Raw genomic sequence first — 18,281 nt, forward strand, 5'->3', positions numbered from 1 at the left:
AAACACACACACACACACACACACATATATGGAGAACAGTATCAGAAGAGTGGTGGAACACCTAGAAATGAGCGGGCTCATACATGACTCAGCAAAGCTGCCGGAAAAGAAAATCCTGGAGTTCTATAACAAGGTAACAGAAGTAAGACAAGAGAAAGAGGGATGGGTGAACTGCGCTTTCTCGGGCTGTAAGAAGGCTTTCGACACATTGCTAGACAAGAAACTGGTTGAGGAACTAGAGAAATAGGCAGAAATAGCATGAAAAATATTGCAATGGATATAGTGAATTCCTGAGATGAAGGAAACAACGGGTGTTGGTACGTGGCGAAGTGTCAGAGTGGGAGCATGTGTCGAGCGGGGTTCCACATGGGTCAGACCTAGGTCGGGTGCTGTTATTTGTATATGTGAATGGAGGGATAGATTCAGAGGTGTCCCTGCTCGCAGACGAAGTGAAATTAATGAAGAAAATACAAGCGGACGTGGATCAGTTAAGTCTACAAGGAGATCCGTATAAGCTGCATGCCTAGTCTGACAAATGGCTCTTGGAGTTTTACCCCACCAAGTTTGGGGAAGGACAAAGTAGACTGCAAAAAGAGTACAGCCTACAAGGTCAAAAGTCACTCAAGGAAAAGGATCTTAGCGTGAGCATCTTACCGACCACATCTCCTGAGGAGCACATCGACCAAATTACAGCTTCAGCATAAAGGCGACTGGCAAACCAAAGAATAGCGTTTCGACATCTGAGTAAGAAGTCATTCACTACACCGTATGCAATGTACGTCAGGCCCGTATTTTAGTATGCAGCCCCAGTATGAAGCCGATATCTGGTCTAGCACTCCAAGAAATTGGATTAAGCGCAAGAGTTTGCAACAAAAGATAAGGGGTATGTCCAGGAGCTAAGGGGTATGTCCTAAGACATACGTATGTCCAGGAGCTAAAAGGTATATCCTACTACGTGAGGTCGAGGGAACTCAACCTGACAACACTGAGGGATAGGGGACGACATGCTAACGACTTATAAAATAATAAATGGAACTGACAAGGTGGACAGGGCTAGAATGCTTCAGAGATGGGGCACAGCAACAAGGGGACACAACATAAATGAATCATAGGGATGTTAGGAAGTATTTCTTCAGCCTGAAGAATGAAATAAAGTCGGCAGGATCCATACATAGCTCTAGGAGCAGGTAGAGAGGGGATTTAGTAGTGAAAAAGAGGGTCCAGGAGCTGTGAATTGACCTATACAACCAAAAACAAGGGAATACAAATAGGTGAGTACATGCAGACACACATTCTGTATTTGAGAATCAAGCAACCACTAGAGTTCGAATTGAATGGGTTTGCCTCTTCATTAAATGCATTATTATATATGACTTCCATTAATCTGGTCTATCCTAGTGATTATAATAATAATCCAAGCTCGGCATTGTAACCAGACACTTGAAGGTCCCAGGAAACACACTCCTCGACGCAATACACAAAGGCATCAAGCACCTGAGCTTGGTAACGATGTGCTACATTCTGCAACAGATCATTATTTTATTTTAAATGAGGCTGTATTTTACGGAAATTAATCTGTATAGAGAAGAGACAGAATGGAGATGAAATGAATCTCTTCAAGATATGGCAACTAAAATACAAAGTTCTGAGAATGCTGAAATTTTAAGGAGACTTCGAAATAAAGATAAGAAACTTTTATTAATAATGTATATAACCAACCATTAAATATTATTTGGGAAAGAGAAGAGCTCAGTAGGATTTCTTAACATCCTTAGCGAACTTGATGAACTTGATAAACGAAAAAATTAGGCAGCAAGTGAGGTTAGAATAAATAATTGGTCAACACACAAACAATATTACATTTAGTGCATACTCGAACACACAAGGAAATTTTCAATAAAACTTATTAATGACCATTTGGAAAGAGTGAACATGTTCTATTGGAAATAACATACATATCTGAATAAAATATCTGAGACGAAGAAAACATTTAATACCAGGAATGATTATATTATTATAACGAGAATTACAATACTTCAGTACAGAATTTTAGAAAATTATGTGGAATTATATTGTACAAGGGACAGATATAAATAATCTGCTAAGAGAGTTCTGTAGTTTGTTTAAAATTGGAACTGAACAGTTTATATCAGATATAGCAATGAAATAATTGTGGTTGTATGGAAATTATTGGAAATCTGTGAGAAAAGAAATGGCTTGAAATTTAATAACCAGGGGATTCAAAAGATTCAAGGAGGTTTGAAATAATTGTACAAATGTACAAATTACATAAAAAAATATGAAAATATATGAAGGAATACAAAAGAAGGAATACAAAATTAAATGAGTTAGTTTGTATATATATTTTTAAATATTTCTAAATATAATAATGATGAAAATGACTTAATATTTCAATAGGGTCTACATAAATTTTTCACACAGAGTAAGAGATGAATGACCATATTCAGTGTAGATAAAAGACTTGTAATAGAAATGCGAGAAAGTGAAATCTTATCACATTAAAAATGTGGACTCAAGAGCAAAATATAGAAAGTATCAGATGAAAAACAGGGATCTAGGAGTTATTATTAACCAACTCTCACAAGAAACTCGTATGCCAAAATTTCAAAAAATTTCTAATTTTCTGTTATACGTTTAAAGATATATTTTTTTCATTTATGTTAATGTACAATTTAATAATTTTGTATCAAAAGAATTTCAGAAAACTTACCAAACTTTATTATAACAAGCGCAAATTAATTTAGCGTAATCCAGCTAAATATATTTTATTGTCCTCTCTGAGGATGAGGGTCCCCAGTAAAGTTCTAGAGGTGACACCTCCCTATATATATATATATATATATATATAGATATATATATATATATATATATATATATATATATATATATATTTCTTTCAACACACCGGCCGTATCCCACCGAGGCAGGGTGGCCCAAAAAGAAAAACATAAGCTTCTCCTTTTAAATTTAGTAATATATACAGGAGAAGGGGAACCTAGACCCTTGCTCCTGGCATTTTAGTCGCCTCTTACAACACGCATGGCTTACGGAGGAAGAATTCTGTTCCACTTTCTCATGGAGGTAAGAGGAAATAAACAAGAACTAGTAAAAAAATAGAAGAAAACCCAGAGGGGTGTGTATATATATGCTTGTACATGTATGTGTAGTGTGACCTAAGTGTAAGTAGAAGTAGCAAGATGGGGTGTACCTGAAATCTTGCATGTTTATGAGACAGAAAAATGGACACCAGCAATCCTACCATCAGGTAAAACTATTACAGGCTTTTGTTTTACACTCACTTGGCAGGACGGTAGTACCTCCCTGGGCGGTTGCTGTCTACCAACCTACGACATTATATATATATATATATATATATATATATATATATATATATATATATATATATATATATATATATATATATATATATATATATATATATATATATGTCGTGCCGAATAGGCAGAACTTGCGATCTTGGCTTAAATAGCAACGCTCATCTTGCCATATAGGACAAGCGAAAATTTGTGTATGCAATAATTTCTCCAAAATCATTCTGAACCTAACGAAAAAAATATATTTCCCTGTGTTTGCTTAGTATTAAATTATTGTAAACAAATCTAAAATATATTTAGTTGGGTTAGGCTAAAATAAATTATTCTTGTTACAATAAGGTTAGGAAAGTTTTCTAAGATTCTATTGGTGCAAAACTAAATTTTTTTACATTAACATTAATGAAAAAAATGTATCTTTAAACGTATAAGAGAAAATTTTAGAAAGGACTTAATTTTAAATGAGTTCTTGCTAGTTGACCAGTTTTACATATTCGGCACGACATTATAATATATATATATATATATATATATATATATATATATATATATATATATATATATATATATATATATATATATTTATTTATTTATTATCACACTGGCCGATTCCCACCAAGGCAGGGTGGCCCGAAAAAGAAAAACTTTCACCATCATTCACTCCATCACTGTCTTGCCAGAAGGGTGCTTTACACTACAGTTTTTAAACTGCAACATTAACACCCCTCCTTCAGAGTGCAGGCACTGTACTTCCCATCTCCAGGACTCAAGTCCGGTCTGCCGGTTTCCCTGAATCCCTTCATAATAATAATAATAATAATAATAATAATAATAATAATAATAATAATAATAATCTTTATTTACTACAAGTACATGTACAAGGTATACAGTCCTAGCTGACAACAATGACTTACTACTACATAGAAACTCTCTTGTTATGCTCTGCATTTCGGGCAAATTAGGTCAGTGTCCCAGGATGCGACCCACACCAGTCGACTGGCACCCAGGTACCCATTTTACTGATGGGGAACATAGACAACAGGTGGAAAGAAACATGTCCAATGTTTCTACTCTGGCTGGGAATCGAACCCAGGCCCTCGCCGTGTGAAGCGAGAGCGTTAGCCACCAGGCTCACACTCCAACAGCACGTCAAGTATTAAAAACCATTTGTCTCTATTCACTCCTATAAAACACGCTCACGCATGCCCGCTGGTAGTCCAAGCCCCTCGCACACAAAACCTCCTTTACCCCCTCCCTCCAACCTTTCCTAGGCCGACCCCTACCCCGCCTTCCTTCCGCTACAAGACTGATACACTCTTGAAGTCATTCTGTTTCCCTCCATTCTCTCTACACGTCCGAACCCCCTCAACAATCCTTCCTCAGCCCTCTGGACAACAGTTTTCGCAATCTCGCACCTCCTACTAACGTCCAAACTACGAATTCTCTGCACTATATTCACACCGCACATTGCCCTCAGACATGATACCTCCACTGCCTCCAGCCTTCTCCTCGCTGCAACATTCATCACCCATGCTTCACTCCCATATAAGAGCGTTGGTAAAACTATGCTCTCATACATTTCCCTCTTTGCCTCCAAGGGCAAAGTTCTTTGTCTCCACAGACTCCTAAGCACACCACTCACCCTTTACCCCTCATTAATTCTATGATTCACCTCATCTTTCATAGACCCATCCGCTGATACGTTCACTCCCAAATATCTGAATACATTCACCTCCTTCATACTCTCTCCCTCCATTCTGATATCCAATCTTTCGTCACCTAATCTTTTTATCCTCATAACCTTACTCTTTCCTGTATTCACTTTTAATTTTCTTCTTTTACATACCCTACCAAATTCATCCACCAACCTCTAACTTCTCTTCAGAATCTCTTAAGAACTCAGTGTCATCAGCAAAGAGCAACTGTGACAACTCCACCTTTATGTGTGATTCTTTATCTTTTAACTCCACGCCCCTTGCTAAGATCCTCGCATTTACTTCTCCTACAACAGCATCTATAAATATATTGAACAACCACGGTGACATCACACATCTTTGTCTAAGGCCTACTTTTACTGGGAAATAATGTCCCTCTTCCATACATAGTCTAACTTGAGCCTCACTAAACTCTTCAATGCTTTTGGTAACCTCCCACCCATACCATACACCTGCAACATCTGCCACATTGCCCCCTATCCACCCTGTCATACGCCTTTTCCAAATCCATAAATGCCACAAAAACCTCTTTAGCCTTATCTAAATACTGTTCACTTACATGTTTCACTGTAAACACCTGGTCCACACATTCCCTACCTTTCCTAAAGCCTCCTTGTTCATCTGCTATAGTATTCTCCGTCTTACTCTTAATTCTTTCAATAATAACTCTACCATACACTTTACCAGGTATTCTCAACAGATTTATCCCCCTATAATTTTTGCACTCTCTTTTGTCCCCTTTGCCTTTATACAAAGGAACTATGCATGCTCTCTGCCAATCCCTAAGTACCTTACCCTCTTCCATACATTTATTAAATAATTGCACCAACCACTCCAAAACTATATCCCCATCTGCTTTTAACATTTCTATCTTTATCCCATCAATCCCAGCTACCTTACCCCCTTTCATTTTACCTACTGCCTCACGAACTTCTCCCACACTCACAACTGGCTCTTCCTCACGCCTACAAGATGTTATTCCTCCTTGCCCTATACACGAAATCACAGCTTCCCTATCTTCATCAACATTTAATAATTCCTCAGAATATTCCCTCCATCTTCCCAATACCTCTAACTCTCCATTTAGTAACTTTCCTCTCCTATTTTTAACTAACAAATCCATTTGTTCTCTAGGCTTCCTTAACTTGTTAATCCCACTCCAAAACTTTTTCTTATTTTCAGCAAAATTTGTTGATAACATCTTACCCACTCTCTCATTTGCTCTTTTTGCATTTCTTCACCACTCTCTTAACCTCACTCTTTTTCTCCATATACTCTTCCCTCCTTGCATCACTTTTACTTTGTAAAAACTTCTCATATGCTAACTTTTTCTCCCTTACTACTCTCTTTACATCATTCAACCAATCGCTCCTCTTCCCTCCCGCACTCACTTTCCTTTAACCACAAACTTCTACTGGACACTCTAACACTACATTTTTAAACCTACCCCATACCTCTTCGACCCCATTGCCTATGCTCTCATTAGCCCATCTATCCTCCAACAGTTGTTTATATCTTACCCTAACTGCCTCCTCTTTTAGTTTATAAACCTTCACCTCTCTCTTACCTGATGCTTCTATTCTCCTTGTATCCCATCTACCTTTACTCTCAGTGTAGCTACAACTAAAAAGTGAGATGATATAGCTGTGGCCCTCTATAAACATGTACATACTGAAGTCTACTCAACAGTCTTTTATCTACCAATACATAATCCAACAAACTACTGTCATTTCGCCCTACATCATATCTTGTATACTTATTTATCCTCTTTTTCTTAAAATATGTATTGCCTTTAACTAAACCCCTTTCTATACAAAGTTCAATCAAAGGGCTCCCATTATCATTTACACCTGGCACCCCAAACTTACCTACCACACCCTCTCTAAAAGTTTCTCCTACTTTAGCATTCAGGTCCCCTACCACAATTACTCTCTCACTTGGTTCAAAGGTTCCTATACATTCACTTAACATCTCCCAAAGTCTCTCCTCTACATTCCTCTCTTCTCTAGGTGCAGACACGCTTATTATGACCCACTTTTCGCATCCAACCTTTACTTTAATCCACATAATCCTTGAATTTACATATTCATATTTTCTTTTCTCCTTCCATAACTGATCCTTCTACACTATTGCTACCCCTTCCTTAGCTCTAACTCTCTTAGATACTCCAGATTTAATCCCATTTATTTCACTCCACCGAAACTCCCCTAGGCTCTGGTGGCCTGGTGGTTAACGCTCTCGCTTCACACGGTGAGGGCCTGGGTTCGATTCCCAGCCAGAGTAGAAACATTGGACGTGTTTCTTTCCACCTGTTGTCTATGTTCGCCATCAGTAAAATGGGTACCTGGGTGTTAGTCGACTGGTGTGGGTCGCATCCTGGGACACTGACCTAAGGAGGCCTGGTCACAGACCGGGCCGCGGGGGCGTTGACCCCCGGAACTCTCTCCAGATAAACTCCAGATACCCCCTTCCGCTTTGTTTCGCTTAGGGCCAGGACATTCAACTTCTTTTCATTCATAACATCAGCAATCATTTATTTCTTGTCATCCGCACTACTTCCACGCATATTCAAGCATCCCAGTTTTATAGTTTTTCTTCTCTTTTTATTAAATGTTTACAGGAGAAAGGATTACTAGCCCATTGCTCCCGGCATTTTAGTCGCCTCATACGACAATAGAAGAAATAAAGAAGAACAAGAGCTATTTAGAAAAAAGAAAAAAACCTCTATGTATGTATATATATATGCATGTGCGTGTCTGTGAAGTGTGACCAAAGTGTAAGTGTAAGTGACCAAAGTGTAAATATAGGGGGTGGTAGGAGAAAATTCTTACAGCTTCAGAGAGAACCTTGAGTTTTCCCTGAAGCAAGTTTATTCTTTTCTCTGAGGATGAGGGTCCCCACGACAGTTCTAGAGGTGATACCTCTCAATATATATATATATATATATATATATATATATATATATATATATATATATATATATATATATATGCAATAAGATCACAGTAAACAGGTGGTTTCAGAATATGCAAAACAACCACTCTGAAAGAATAGAGAAATTCCAAGCGCATTCGTGACTACTCACATTATCAAGGAACTATGATAGTTCCTTGATAATGTGAGTAGTCACGAAAGCGCTTGGAATTTCTCTATTCTTTCAGAGTGGTTGTTTTGCATATATATATATATATATATATATATATATATATATATATATATATATATATATATATATATATATATATATATGTGTGTGTGTGTGTGTGTGTGTGTGTGTTTATTATTTTCTGGTACGTTATGTTTTCTCTATAAGGAAGGTTCTTTGTTTTCACATATTCGTAAATGCACCACAGAGTTTTTTCCCCCTCGACCACTCCTAAATTCATTAATACCCCCACATCCACATCAGGCTTTTCTGCATGAATTCCGTGCCTCCTTTTCGCCATTAACATTTAACTAAGCCCCTCAAAATTTTCTCACTATTTTTCCTGTGCTTTCCACTTCCTATCATTACTCCTCTATTTAACTGCAAATTCAAATATTTCTTCACAGATTACTAATCTCTCTTTTTCTGTTTTCATGTTGTTAGTGTAAAAGTTTTTCTCTATTTTTTTCCATTACCATTTTCTTGACCTCTTTATTTCCCATTAATATTTCTATTTTCACTCTCACTTATCCCCCTATACTCTCACACATTATATATAATCTATAAATCCAAATAGTATTAAATAAGTTTTGCCCGTACGTGTACTTAGCTCGTTGTGACGTGTACTTAGCTCTGTGAAGACCTGTTTGTGCGTCTCTCTGAATCTGAACCAGGATGCCCTCTCCTTAGCAACTTTACCAGCAGCTGAAAGAAAAGCTTAGGGCTGCTAAGCTGGAGATACGGCGATTAACGGAGGAGAAAGAGGATTCGTAGTAATCCTCCTGTTGTGAGTCCCCAGGTTAAGAGGGAAACTTGGTCAGTGGCCGGGCAACATGGAACTAAGCTGAGGATCAAGAAGACTGTTGGAGAGGCAGAAACAACTAGAAACCAGAAGACTACTGTGGAAATTTCCAACCCATTTTCGGTGCTACCTGACGAATGTGGGTGTTCTACTGGGAATGTCACAACGAGCACCAAGGAAGCATTGGCTGACGTGAGTGAGACATCCCTAGAAACACCAACGAAGACAATCGAAAACGTCTTGACGAATTTCACAAGTGAAGGTGCAGTGCTACCTAACGAATGTGAGTCGACTACTGGGAACATCACGACGGGCGTCGATAAGGAAGGTAAAAACGTTATTGTTGTTGGGGATAGCCAGATTAGGTACATGGATAGGGCATTCTGCTTGAAGGATAGGAGTAGGAGGCAGAGTGTGTGTTTTCCTGGGGCTGGGATGAAGGATATTGTTAGCTGTCTGGAAGACATTATGAGAGGTAATGGGAGAAATCCTATTATCTGTCTCAGTGCTGGAGGCAACGATGTTGGCAGACGTAGGAGTGAGGACCTAATTAGCGGGTATAGGTTAGCAATAGAGATAATTAGGAGGAAGGAAGGGAACCCTGTCATATGTGATATTTTGCCAAGGAGAGGAGTTGGAAATGAATGGTTGTCCAGGGCAATTGGTGTCAATTGCTGGCTGGACAAATACTGTAAGGAAAATGCGGTAACATTCATTGACAACTGGGACCTCTTCTATGGCAGAAATGACATGCATGCCAGGGATGGGGTTCACTTATCTAGGCTTGGGGTGGGAGCACTGGCCAACGCAGTGGAAAGAGCTGTTAGGTCTTTAAACTAGGAATAGTTAGTGAAGTCCTAGTGTAGGAATATGAGTACTAGGAGAACTAGTAATTGGCAAAACTAGGTGGATACTGGAAAGCCAGTGACACTAGGTGACAAGGACAGTAATAGGTTTAGTGGAATAACAGAAAGGAGCAGGAAGGGTAAAGAGAAAGGAGGGTCCTTAAATATATATTACACAAATAGTCGTAGTGCTAGGAATAAGATGGACGAGTTGAGATTAGTTGCTAGTGCAGGTAACATTGATGTACTTGCCTTAACTGAGACGTGGTTCTATACGAAAAATCGGGACATGCCAGCTGAATGTCACATACAGGGATTTAAATTGTTCGCAAGTAGACAGAAGTATCGGGAAAGGGGGTGGGGTGGCACTGTAAGTCCGAGATCGCTTGAACTGTTGCATAAAAACGGGTATTAAGTCTGAAGTAACACACACACACAGTCTGAATAGAATTTTCAGAGGGGCATGAAAAATTGATTTTAGGTGTGATATACCGTCCCCCAAACTTAGATAGGGACCAAGGGAGACTACTATGGGAGGAAACTGTTAAGGCCACAAGGCACGATAATGTAGTTATTCTAGGAGACTTTAACTTTAGTCATATTGATTGGAATTTCTTGACTGGGAATTTAGAATCAAACGACTTCTTAGAAGTAGTTCAGCATTGTTTTTTCAAGCAGTTTGTGATACAGCCTACAAGGGGAAATAACCTTCTTGACTTGGTTTTGGCAAACAAGGAAACTCTTGTTAATAATTTAGAAATTACGTAAGAACTCGGCACAAGCGATCACAAAACAATTACATTTAGCATTGAATGGAAGTATGACAGTAGGGATAATTCAGTACTGGTCCCAAATTTTCGCTTGGCAGATTGCAATGGACTTAGAGAACACTTATCATCTGTGGACTGGGGTAACGAAGAGAGCTATCAGTATGTCAGCCTTAACACAATACATGCTGCCCAAAGGACATTTATCCCATATAAGGAAATTAGATCGAATAGAAATGACCCCAGATGGATGAATAATAGGCTCAGATATCTTTTAGAACAGAAAAAAGGAATTTATAGGCACATCAAGTGAGGTGAGGGTCATCTTATGAATCAGTATATTGACATTAAGTAGGACGTTAAAAAGGGGATAAGAAAAGCTAAACGGGACTATGAAATTAAAGTTGCTAGGGATTCGAAAACTAACCCAAAAAGTTTTTTCTAGGTTTATAGAACAAAAGTTAGAGATAAGATAGGTCCCTTTAAAAATAACTCTGGGTATCTCACTGACAAGGAGAATTAAATGTGCTCAATTCTTAATAATAATTTTCTCTCGGTTTTCACTCAGGAAGACACTAACATCATCCCAGTAATTAATTTTTATAGTGGGCCTGTTGATGATAAATTATGCAATATCACAGTCACTACCGAACTGGTTATCAAACAAATAGACCGGTTAAAGCAAAATAAGTCCCTGAGCCCTGATGAACATTTTTCAAGGGTTTTTAAAGAGTGTAAAATAGAATTTCTGAACCATTGACTAATATTTTTAATGTTTCTCTTCAAACAGGTGTAGTGTCTGATATATGGACGATGGCTAATGTAATTCCTATTTTTAAAGCAGGGGACAAGTAGTTACCGTCAAATTACCGCCCAATAAGCCTGACCTCAATTGTAGGCAAATTACTAGAGTCATTTATAGCTGATAATACAAGAAGCCATCTGGATAAGCACAGCTTGATTAATGATACTCAGCATGGATTCACGAGGGGCCGTTCCTGCCTAACTAATTTATTAACCTTCTTCAGTAAAGGTTTTGAGGCCGTTGATCATGATAAAGAATACGATATTGTTTATTTAGATTTTAGAAAGGCTTTTGATAGAGTACCGCAGCAGAGACTGTTAAAAAAAGTGGCAGCTCATGGCACTGGGGGAAAAGTGTTGTCATGGATCGAGTCATGGTTCACTAAAAGAAAGCAGACAGTATGCTTAAATGGGGTTTAATCGGTGTGGGGATCTGTAACAAGTGGCGTACCACAGGGATCAGTCTTAGGCCCGTTGTTGTTTATAATATATATCAATGACCTTGATGAGGGTATTACTAGTGATATGAGCAAATTCGCCGATGACACAAAGATAGGTAGGATAATTGATTCAAACGTAGATGTTAGGGAACTTCAGAAGGATTTAGACAAACTCTATTCTTTGTCAGAAAAGTGGCAGATGCAGTTCAATGTAGAAAAATGCAAGGTTCTGATGCTCGGGAGTGTCCATAACCCTAGCACATATAAGTTAAATAATGTAGAACTTAGCCATACAGATTGCGAAATGGACTTGGGGGTTATGGTGAGCAGCAACCTTAAACCAAAACAGCAATGTCTTAGCGTACGTAATAAGGCAAATAGATTATTGGGATTTATATCAAGAAGTGTAAGCAACAGAAGTCCAGAAGTTATACTGCTGCTTTATACATCATTAGTAATGCCTCACCTAGATCATGCAGCTCAGTTCTGGTCTCCATGTTACAGAATGGATATAAATTCGTTAGAAAACATTCAGCGTAGAATGACTAAATTAATACATAGCATTAGAAATCTTCCTTATGAAGAAAGATTGAAGACTCTTAAGTTACATTCACTTGTTAGACGAAGAATGAGGGGAGACCTGATCGAAGTGTATAAGTGGAAGATGGGTATTAATAAAGGGGACATTAATAAGGTCTTGAAGATGTCTCTCCAAGAGAGAACCCGCAGTAATGGATTTAAATTAGACAAGTTTAGATTTAGAAAGGACATAGGAAAGTATTGGTTTGGAAATAGGGTAGTTGATGAGAGGAACAGTCTACCTAGTTGGGTTATTGAGGCTGGGACTTTAGGTAGTTTCAAATTTAGGTTGGATAAATATATGAGTGAGAGGGGTTGGGTTTGAGTGAGACTTGCAAATAAGTGGATAGAGTTGTCAGAGCTTATTTCTTGGGTAGCATTGAAAATTGGGTTGGGCAAATGTTTTGTTAGTGGGATTGATTGTAAAGGACCTGCCTAGTATGGGCCAACAGTCCTGCTGCAGTGATCCTCCTTATGTTCTTATGTAAACTCGATTCAGGGCAATCAAATAAGGTATAAAAAGAATTCTAATGCCTGAATGCACTTTCACGATGACTGATGGACTGAACATATCGATTCAAGGCTAAGGGACTGGTTACCCCAATCTCATCTTCCACCGTTTCTCTGCATTGGACTGAAGGAGCCAGTGGCTGGCCATACGTTTCAGGAATACTCTCAAGTGTTGAACAAGTGTCTTATTCATCACGTTTTCTGCTTTTTAATCCATTTATTAAAAATCTATAGCAGTCTTGGATGCGGAGGGGGATATAAAGTCTCATTTTGTTCCTCCTTGAAGCTGCCCCCTCTCATGCCCTTTCCTTTTTTACCAGAGGTAATAAGTTCCTTCATAGAAAATCATGTGCACAATCTTCCTCCTACAGAGCCTCTTCTTTTCCCAGCGGCAGCCATAAATGGCTCTGGGCGCCTACGGACCTTTCCATGAATCCGGAACAGTCTTCAGACAACACCTCGTTGCTTGACTCTGGTGCATGAGGTCTGGCACATACTTTTGAAAGCTCTGACCATCGCTCAACCTTAACCAAGATTACGGCCTTTTTCCCTTCAGTGCGGTGATTCTTAGATTATCACATCACATGATGGATCCGCTCGAGACACTCGTACAGACGACATCGACATGTAATTGATAATATTGAATTTATTACTAATACTCCTTACTCTTATTTTCAGTTCATCTCTTCAGTTCATTGCACGAGTTTATCTTTCAGTCAATTTGCGATCATAGTGTTAGCAAAGCATTCATGATTCATGTTGGACAAAACATTTCATTTTATGCTCTGAAGAATGGAATGTGCATTGCCTCTTTGTGGAATTCAGGGCAAGCTCAATTTCTCCCTCTGTAATTCTGAAGATTCTCTTGTCATAATAAGCAGACATTCATCCCTCAGTTCTTGCTGCAGTACTCCTCGACTTTGGTAATATTTTAGCAAAACTTAACACAGTGTGATTTATACATTCTGTAGCAGCTCGAGCTTGAAAACTTACTATTTCTCAAGGTGAAAATTTAGTCCTTCCCTGCTCTCAGTCGGAGACATTATCCTTGAAATATTGTCAAGCTGACTATTGGTAACTATCAGTTTCTCTCCACTATCTACTTAACCTACTTCTGACTCTTACACCATTCTTCCTGTTTTCTTGTCCACTGAGTCCATTTCGGTTTTCATTATGGAGACAAAGAGCACTAACCCACCTTACATACATTCACGATCTCATATACAAACTCTTCTCTATCTGCTCCTACACAGTGGTGGCCCTACACAGGATTACCGATTTAGCTAACTTAATGCTAAAGTCACACAACTTTATAGAGTATCCAAGCCCGTAGACACCACTTACTGTACATTGTATTAGAGTTGTTTTTCTACTATCAGCAAAATGCTATGGCTGTTACTCTTCCAGTTTTCCCTTTCAAATGTCTGCTTACAAAAATTAAAACAGCCCTTATTTGTTGGCTTCTTTATCTCTGGATACTTTGACTACAATCACTGAATCCTTTTCCCGATGAGACATTTAACGAAAATCTTGATGGCACAGATGGTATCTATAACTCTATATTATAGTGTGGCACGTGTCTACTAGAATGTGAAGGCTTACTCAGCCCTGTAACAACTTCAGTCAGTATTACCAAGGCTGGCTCCTCCTCAGGAAAATTAATGAATAGAAAAAGAAATAATAACAGACAATGATAAACACTTTATTATTTAGAAACGGAAAATGTAAAACAATAAAACATGAATGGGTATCCTAATTGAAAGAAAAATGAAAAATGAAATGAAAAAAATTACATTTGAACTCAACGCTAATATAGGTATATCATGGTAATGGGGTGTCAGGTGTTGGTGACACTGCGTGTTGTTGAAATCGTAGCCGTTGCTGATGTTGGGGATGGGGGGTAGCAGGTGTTGGTGACCACCACCGGCTCGTTCTTCACAGAGTGTAGCCGTGTATAATTACTTCAGATGACAGGAAAACAGGTTCGTTACCACTGCTATGATGAGGGGTTAGGTCCTGTGTTGGCTTACATAACAGGTAAGTAGATTAAACATGGGATGTCTCAGGACATCAGTCAGTCTCCTTCTATTCTTCTCGTTGGTTCGCAGGTGACCCTCTCTGTCATTCCAAGCTGTAAAGAGAGACAGATTACCCACTGCTTAAGAAATCACTCTCCATGTTAAGTACAATACCTAAAAGATGTGGTGATTATTAAAACATTTAACAGATAAAGACTGAAAGGACTAAGTTAATTATTGGTCAATAGTGAAGCTTTCAACCAATAAGTCCACTAAAATATGATTAGGCGTGTACTTACAGAAGTGTTGGGAGCTGTGAGTCAAGTGATTTACTGTTTGGCCGGAGCCCCACACGTCACCTTTCAAGGGGGGGAGAAGAGGGAGGGGAAGGGATAGCGGGAGCTAGACTGACCCTACCTTAACAAGCAGCCGGCAATCAAACTATCACTTTCGAGGAGGGGGAAAAAAGGGGGGGGGGAATAGCGGGAGCTGGACTTACCCTACCTTAACAAGTAGCTGGCAATGAAACTATTGTTACTATATACTCCCTCGCTACTCCTATCTATTGAACTTTTCCCTCACACTGCCCCATACCAAGACTTATAGTGAAGGAGTATAAGAAGAATAGGCGAGGAAAAAGTTCTAACATGTGGAAGCCGCGTAAGGCAACAAATCTTCTACTGACTGTCACGACTTAACCATTCAGAGAAATAATTGGATGAACCATTGATATACACAATATGGAACTTAAAAGCCTGGAGTGCCAATGTCCACCTCAAGAGGCGACTGTTGGTTCCCTTAAAAGTTTCTAGGTATATCAAAGGTTTGTGGTCCGTTTCTAAAATGAATTCTTTTCCCAGCAAATAAAATTTAAGCTTGGAGATACCCCACACAAGGGCCAAACATTCCTTTTCTATGGTGAAGTATCTCGTTTCTGCGGGAAGGAGTTTCCGGCTTAGGAAGCATACAGGGAAGGGAGTACCATCATGGCATTGTAGTAGCACTGCACCTAAGCCAGTATTGGAGGCATCAGTTCTTAAACAAAATGTTTTATTAATATCTGGAATCTTAAGTATAGAGTCTTTCGAAAAGATACTTTTAATCTCATTAAACTTTTCCCGAGCTATGTCGGAAAGTTCAAGAGGTTCCTTCACAGACTTTTTAAGGAAGTCGGATAAGATGCCTGTAAGATCAGTAAGGTTCGGGATAAACCGTGCATAAAAATTTACAGAACCAAGAAAGCTACGCATGAGCTTCTTGGTTTTGGGGAATTTAAATTCTAATAAAGCTTTGATCTTACTGGGGAGAGGCTGCAGAGAGTTATTAGAAAGTATCAGTCCAAGATATCTAATCTTGTTATACCCAAGGAAGCATTTCTTCGGCTTGGCAGTGAGGCCATGTGAGCGTAACCTACACAAAACTGATGTTAATATTTGGATATGTTCACCCCACGTGGATGTCATTACGTAAATGTTATCAAAATAAACTGAAACACTTGGCATATTACCCAAGACCTTTCTCATCAGTCTCACGTAGGTAGCACAGGCAGTTACCAAACCGAAGGGCATAGTTCTATACTGCATCAGTCCTTGGTGGGTAGGAAAAGCGGTGTACTGCTTAGAAGAAGGATCTAACATTACTTGATATGCCTGCGCAATATCAATCTATGAAAAGAAGGAAGCGTCATAAAATTTGTGTAGATCGCTATCTATTAAGGGCATAGGCTCAGCATCCCACCGAGTTATAGCATTAAGGCCTCTTAAGTCAATAGCAAGTCTATATGGATTATCCTTCTCCTTAACCATGACTACTTGTGAGCAATATGCAGATACTGAAGGTTCAATGATCTTTAGTTTTAATAATTTGTCTACCTCTCGGTCAAATGCATCCCTAAGGTGAACTGGAACTGGGTATAATTTCCGTTTGATCGGATTGTCCGTCACTAAGTCAATCTTATGGACTACCGTGGAGGTAACACCTGGAATATCAGTAAAGACGTCTGAAAAGTTACTCACACATTGAAGTAGTTCATGTCTCTTATGGTCATCCAAAGATTCATTAATATCAATGTTGGTTGCGCCCGAGTGGTCAAGAGTCACCAAGTCATGTAGATCTTCATCATAGTCTAAGTTAGAGGTGTCAATTACGCACACCTTACATTCTTCGGTTGTTTTAACAAGTTCGTGGGGAAAAACTAAGTCAAAGTTATTAAGGCAGTTAACCGAATTTCTTCAGTAATATTTCTTAAGGATGTTGATATGATAAAGCTTGGGTTTCCCATTGACTTCTATGAGGTAGTCAACTTTCCCACAAATTTTTAATACTTTATATGGACCTTTCCATGCTACTAATACTTTATTTGACTTGATAGGCAAAAGTACCAGAACTTCATCCCCTACTTTAAAACTTCTCTGGCTTTTGGAATCAAAATAGGTTTTGTACTGGTCCATTGACAAGCTTAGGCTTATCGAAACTATGTCAGAGGTCTCCTCAAGTTTGGATCTAAGGTCAAGGAGAAACTGGTAAGACTGAACCTCAGCATTTACCTCCTCATTAGTCCATAAGTCATGAAGGATGGACAATGGACCTCTGGCCTACCATAGAGAAGTTTGAAAGGTGAAAACCCCAAAGAGTCACTGGGAACCTCTCTCATGGCAAACAAAGCACAGAGTAGGTAACGATGCCACTCCTTAGGTTTAAGGGAGCAAAGTTTCCTAAAAATCGAATGCTGGCACTCAATCCTCCCATTACAGCTGGGATGATAGGGTGTGTTGAAGAGAGGCTTCACTCCAAGAAGTTGGTAGAGACGTTGCATTAAGTCAGATGTAAATTGTGTCCCACGGTCAGACAAAATTTCTCTAGGGATGCCCACTCTGGAGAAGATGGACAAAAGGGCTTCAGCCACCTCTGTAGTAGTTATGGTTTTTAAGGGAACGGCTTCAGGGAAACTCGAAGCATAATCAACTAATGTTAATATATATCTATGTCCCCCAGATGAAAGTGGAGATAAAGGACCAACGATGTCAATAGCTACTCTTTCAAAGGGTACCGTAAAGACTGGCATTTTGACCATAGGTACTCGCCTGGTACCTCGGGAGGATGACAGTTGGCAAACTTTACACGATCTACAATAGGTAGTGACATCTGAGGACATTTTTGGCCAAAAATAGGTTTCCCTAATTTAAGGTTTTACGATGCGAGAAATGTTCGGCCACTGGCAGGTCATGAGCCATTTTAAGAACAGTCTCTCTGCATTGACTTGGAACAACTAAGATGGAATAGTCTATCTCATCTGAATTTAAT

This window comes from Cherax quadricarinatus, chromosome 77 (genome assembly GCF_038502225.1).
Source record: "Cherax quadricarinatus isolate ZL_2023a chromosome 77, ASM3850222v1, whole genome shotgun sequence".
NCBI classification, from domain to species: domain Eukaryota; kingdom Metazoa; phylum Arthropoda; class Malacostraca; order Decapoda; family Parastacidae; genus Cherax; species Cherax quadricarinatus.